Source organism: Peromyscus maniculatus, chromosome 11 (assembly GCF_049852395.1).
Source record: "Peromyscus maniculatus bairdii isolate BWxNUB_F1_BW_parent chromosome 11, HU_Pman_BW_mat_3.1, whole genome shotgun sequence".
NCBI lineage: Eukaryota > Metazoa > Chordata > Mammalia > Rodentia > Cricetidae > Peromyscus > Peromyscus maniculatus.
Genome location: NC_134862.1, coordinates 20,635,895 through 20,641,894, shown reverse-complemented (window position 1 = coordinate 20,641,894; position 6,000 = coordinate 20,635,895).

Genomic DNA, 6,000 nt, shown 5'->3' with positions numbered 1-6,000 from the left:
CTCAGCACTTTGACCAGTGATGGGGTCCCAGCTCTGCCCAGTGCTCACTGCCAAAAAAAGGCTTCTCTCCACTGGCCTGGGAGCTGCGTTAGTCCATGAGTAAAGACGTAAGTATTTAGAAGGGAGTTTAACTACACACTGGGGCAAGGTCTTCAAAGGACATGAGAAAAAGCATCTCAGGACTGAGTGGATCGATACTTCCGGGGTCTTCCATCTAACTTTCACACTTGGTTAACAAAGGAGGTTGCTGAAGACCCCTAGGCATTGTGTGCTGGATCCATGCACCTCATGTTGGGGCTGAGCCATAATTTTTTGAGACAGTCTCATGTAGCCCATGTTGGTCTTGAACTCATTAGATGATGAGCGATGACCTGAAACTTCTGATCCTCCTGCCTCTACTTCCCAATGCTGGGATCATTACAGGGTTACACCAACATGCCCAGTTTTATGGTGCCTTGGTATATCAGGGCTTGTAGCCAGTCACTCTACAAGATCAACTAGGATATCACTCGTTTTATCAATACTTTCCCTGACTCTCGTTCTTCAGAGACCGGATATTGGAAGCAGCATTTACCCTTGGAGTAAACCTTTCCTGGAAGTGTGACTATCCTTCATCGCTTGAATCCGTCAGAGGTTACCAAGGCCGGGGCCCCGTTTTTGTTTTGGTAGCTTTAACAGACGCCCTGCTATTGGACTGGTCTGGTTCCTTAGGTTTGCTGGGAGCAGGTGTTCATTGCCCTCGAGAAGCTCGGTGACACACACAGCCGGACAGCAGGAGCTGCATCTGCAGAGTTTGAATGACATCCATCTCAGCAGCCCATGACCACACGTCACAATGTCACCTTGGCCTTGTTCTGGCAGACAGTGGCATGTGCTCTGGCTCAGGCCTGAGCAGTAACAGCAGCAGGGTGGGTGCGCCAGTGTTTGTGGCAATGCTAAAGACCTCCTTATTCAGACTGAGTTGCAATTTCTTCAAGCAACTGTAGTTTGATCAGTCAGGCCTAGCTGGCGAGGACTGGCAGTGGATCAGGTATCCAGCCAACCTGGGTAACCACCTGGACCACACAGCCCTCTTTGTTTCTTCCCTGGCCCTGCTTGGTTGTAAATTTAGCAATCTAACATCTGTCCTATGGGTCACTCTGAAGTTCCAATTCCCTTTGCAAACTACTCTGAGTTCCTTGGTGGAAATGAGAGGATAGCTGTTAAGCATGGGTAATGAGTTAGAAGTTGAGCAGTGGTGACCTGCAGGTAATTCACTAGCTTTCAACTCCACAAGGAAATCCCAGAATGCTGATTTCTGTGGGTTGTCTCCCATTCCCAGCATTCAGCTGGCTTCTTGGGGCTTTCTTCAACAAAGAAGCTTTTAAAGGAAATAAACAAAAAACACAAACACCTTGTTTAAATTATCTGATGTTTCCTTTGCCAAAGATGGAAAAGATACATGGGACACAAACCTTCCACTGCCAAATTTCAAGATGGTGAGAACACTTTCTGAGCGGTGTTCAATTGTCTGCTATAACAAATGACCAACTTCCACATTACATTAGATGGAATACGTGACACTACCTTCCTTTTACATTCAATGTTATGAGTTACTTGCATGATGGTGTATCACGAGTATAAAAATGGATAGCTGTGCTCAGCAGCAAGTTTCCTGTGTGCCAGGTGACTCTAGAAGAGCCTTCTTCCTGACACAGGCCCCTGTGCTCCCGTAGGAGAGGCCAGTGCTGTGGAGACCACTGCTGCAGCCCATCTCTGGGTGTGAAACTGGGCCCTCTCACCAGCTCAGGCTTTCTGTGTTATTGTGCAAAGGCAACTATGCTAAGGGACCATGAGTGCTTTAAGACAACAGGGACCCATCTCACAGCTCTGGAAGTCACCAGTCTTCACAAGGTCACCAGCACAGTGCTTCCTCTAAAGGTTGCCAGGAAGGGTCTGCTCCAGGTGGCTCACCTAGCTTCTGCTAGCTCCTTGGATTGTGGCAATTTAAATCCAGTCTTCACACAGAGATCTCTCTGTGGGCGTGTCTATGTCTAAATTGCTCATTTTTTATAAAAGGAATTTAAATTTCAATTTTAAGTGAGTAGATAAAGTATGAGCATCATATGGCATCTTTATAACTAGATGTCATTCTATTGTTCATAGTCACCCCTCTCTCCCCCACTTCCATTCCCATCCCTTGAAGAGTTACCATTTGCTAGTGCCTTTTCTTCCCCAAAGAGGTCCTCCCTTCTTCCATATCACATCTTCCATATCACATGTAGCCTCCTCTCTCTCTCTCTCTCTCTCTCTCTCTCTCTCTCTCTCTCTCTCCCTCTCTCTCTCTCCCTCTCCCTCTCTCCCTCCCTCCCTCCCTCTCCCTCTCTCCCTCTTCCCCTCCCTTTCTCTCTCTCTCTCTCTCTCTCTCTCTCTCTCTCTCTCTCTCTCTCTCTCTCTCTCTCTCTCTCTCTCTCCCCTCCCTGTCTCCTCCCTTAAGATAGGTTGTAAATGTTACCATTTGGATGGAAAGGTATCCTGGCAGTCGGGAGCCAAGGAAAACCACAAAGTCACACCACAGAATAAACCTCACTCAAAAGATTTATTGGGAGGGAAGGAACCAGAAAAGTGGCTGCCTCTGTAGCAGGGAACTGAGCAGAAGGCAGGGTTTACTTAGAGTTTCTGGTGGGGGATTGATGGGATTCCAAGTCCAGAGCTTGGACTTCTTGCTCTGTAGAGAGAGGGTTGGGTCCAGCTTTAGGGCAGTTAGAGTGTTCTATGAGTGGATCCTGGCAGTTAGAGGTCCTCAGGGAGGGGCCTGGACCCTCGTGTGCTTCTAGGAACTTACAGAGATCCCCTCCTTTCCTCCTGTGGCTACTTTTCTAATTTCATGACCTACACACACACACACACACACACACACACACACACACACACACACACACACACACTCACACTCACACACACATCATATTAGAGAGTACATACAATATTTGGTTTCTGTATCTACCTGATTTTACTTAAAATAAAACTCTCCACTTGTATCCATTTTTCTGCAAATGTCATGATTTCATTTTTCTTTATGGCTGAATAAAATTCCATTGTCTGTATGTACCACATTCTCTTCACCCATTCACCTGCTGATGGATACCTAGGCTGCTTTTACTTCTTAGCTATTGCCAATAGTACAATAGTGCTGTGTGAATTATCTCTGTAATGAGTCAGTAGGGTTCTTCAACTGGATGTGCCAAAGTTACGGTATAGTTGGGTCATACAGTAGTTCTGATTTTGATTTCCCGAGTCACCTGCACACTGACTTCCATCATGAAGACTCTGGTTAGCACTCTAACAGTGATAAGGTTCCTCTTTCCCCACATCTCCGCCAGCATTTGTTGTTATTTGTTGATGACAGCCATTGTGACTTTTACTTTGCCTCACCTTAATGGCTAAGGTTTTTGCACATTCTTTTCAAATAGTTATTGATCATTTTTTTCTTCTTCTGACAACTATTATGTTCATTAGCCAGTTTTTTGTCTGGATGATCTGTTGATTATTTTTGCGGTGTTTAATTCTTGCAGTTATTTATTCATGCTAGATATTAATGTCCTGTATGATGTATACTTGGCAGATGTTCCCATCCTATAGCTGTCCCTTCACGACAGTGGTTGTTTCCTTTGCTGTGAAGAAGCCCTACAATTTTGTGTCATCCAATTACATCATTTCTCAGTGTTGTTTTCCAGGCTATTGAGGTGTTTTTCAGAACATTCTTATCACTGCTTAAATCTTGAAGTGTTCTTATATTTTCTCTAGAAGTTTCAAAGTTTCATGTTCTAAGGGAGGTTTTCTGATTCACTTTAAATTGAGCTTTTTTTTTTTTACAGGGTGAGAGATATGGATTTAATTTCATGTTTGTGCATGTGGATATCCACTTTCTTAGCACCATCTGTTAAAGCTGCTAGCTACTTTTCTTTTTTTACAGTGTATGTTTTTGACACCTCTGTTAAAACCAGATGGCTGTGGCTATATGGCTTTATTTATGGACCTTCCAGTCTACTCCATTCATTTGAGGGTGTGTGTGTGTGTGTGTGTGTGTGTGTGTGTGTGTGTGTGTGTGCATGTAGTGTGCTGTCCTTGTTACTATTGCTCCATAGTACATTTTGAGATCACAATTTGTGATACCTCCAGCATCACTCTTTCTGCTTAGGATTTTGGTTGTGTGGGATCTCTTTGACTTCTATATGAATTTTATGATTGATTTTTTTTCTAGTTCTATAAAGAATTTAACTGGCATTTCAATGGAGCTTGCATTACATATACAGAATGTTCTCAGTAACACAGCCACTTTTGTTGTTTCAATTCAGCTAGTCAATAAGTTTGGGAAATATTTCCATTGTCTGGTGTCATCTTCAGTGCCTAAGGTTTTCATTGCAGATTTTATCTCCTTTATTTCTAGATACACACACAAACACACACACACACACACACACACACACAAATACCTATTGTGGGTGGGATTATTTTCCTGATTTCTTCCTTAGTACATTTATTTTTGGAATATAAAATAGGTACTAATTTTTATGCTGTGCAATTTGCCCCTTGTCAAAAGTGTGCGTTCTTTCCTAGAGTTTTTTGGTGGAGTATTAGAGTTTTTTAAGTCTAGAGTCATGATATCCTTTGACCCCTTTCTTTCCTCCATGTGTCCATTCTGTTTTCTGTTATCTTATTGCTCTAGATAAGACTTTGAGCATTACATTGAATAAGAATAGTTTAAGAGTAGGGCATCCAGCTCTGATTGGACCAAGAGCTGAGTGACTCTTCTCCCACCTAGAGAGTCCTGTCTCTAGGACCTAGGCCTTGAGGCACAACCTGTGCCCCTCCACCCCCACCCATCGCTGCCCCAGTTGCATGTAAGCAGGGAAGACTCCCTCAGGCACATCTCCCTACCATTACCTCCATTGGACCCTGCAATCTACAAGACCCACTCCCTACCCCAAACCCACACATCCCCCTGCAACCTCAGAGGCTCCCTGAGACACAGAATCCTCCATCTCTGATTGGATCAAGAGCAGCTCTCTGAGACACAGAATCCACCAGCTCCAATTAGATTAAGAGTTCTGATTGGGCCGGGCGGTGGTGGCGCACGCCTTTAATCCCAGCACTCGGGAGGCAGAGCCAGGCGGATCTCTGTGAGTTCGAGGCCAGCCTGGGCTACCAAGTGAGCTCCAGGAAAGGCGCAAAGCTACACAGAGAAACCCTGTCTCGAAAAACCAAAAAAAAAAAAAAAAAAAAAGAGTTCTGATTGGACAAGAGTGGCCCACTGAGACACAGACACAGCAAGCACAGATTGGACTAAGTGCAACAGATTGGACTAAGTGCAACTTCCTCAGACACAGGCACCTCTTGCACCTATTGGAGGAAGAGATGGGTAGATGCCAGTGCAAAAATACATACAACAACATAAAGAGCAATATGGCATCATCAGAACCTAGTCCTTCTACAACAGAAAGACCTGAACATCACAACATAGAGGAAGCAAAAGAAAGTGACCTTAAAAAATAACTTTATGAAGATAATAGAGGCCTTTAAGGAGGAAATGAAAAATTCCTGTAAAGAAATTGAGGAAGAGACAAACAAAAATTGGAGAAATCAATAAATTCCTTAAAAAAGAAAAAGAAAAAGAAAAAGCAATTAAACAGGTGAAGGAAACAGTTCAAGACCTGAAAATTGAATTAGAAGAAATGAAGAGGACACAAACTGAGGCAATGCTAGAAATAGAAAATCTAAGTAAAGGAACAGAAACTACAGATGCAAGCATAACCAACAGAATATGGGAGATGGAAGAGAGAATCTCTGGTATGGAGGATATAAAAGAAGAAATAGATTCTTCAGTCAAAGAGAACACTAAAGTTAAAAAAGTAATAGCACAAAACATCCAGGAAATCTGGGATGACATGAAAAGGTTAAACCTAAGAATGATAGGCATAGAAGAAGGAGAAGAATATCAACTCAAAAGCACAGAAAATA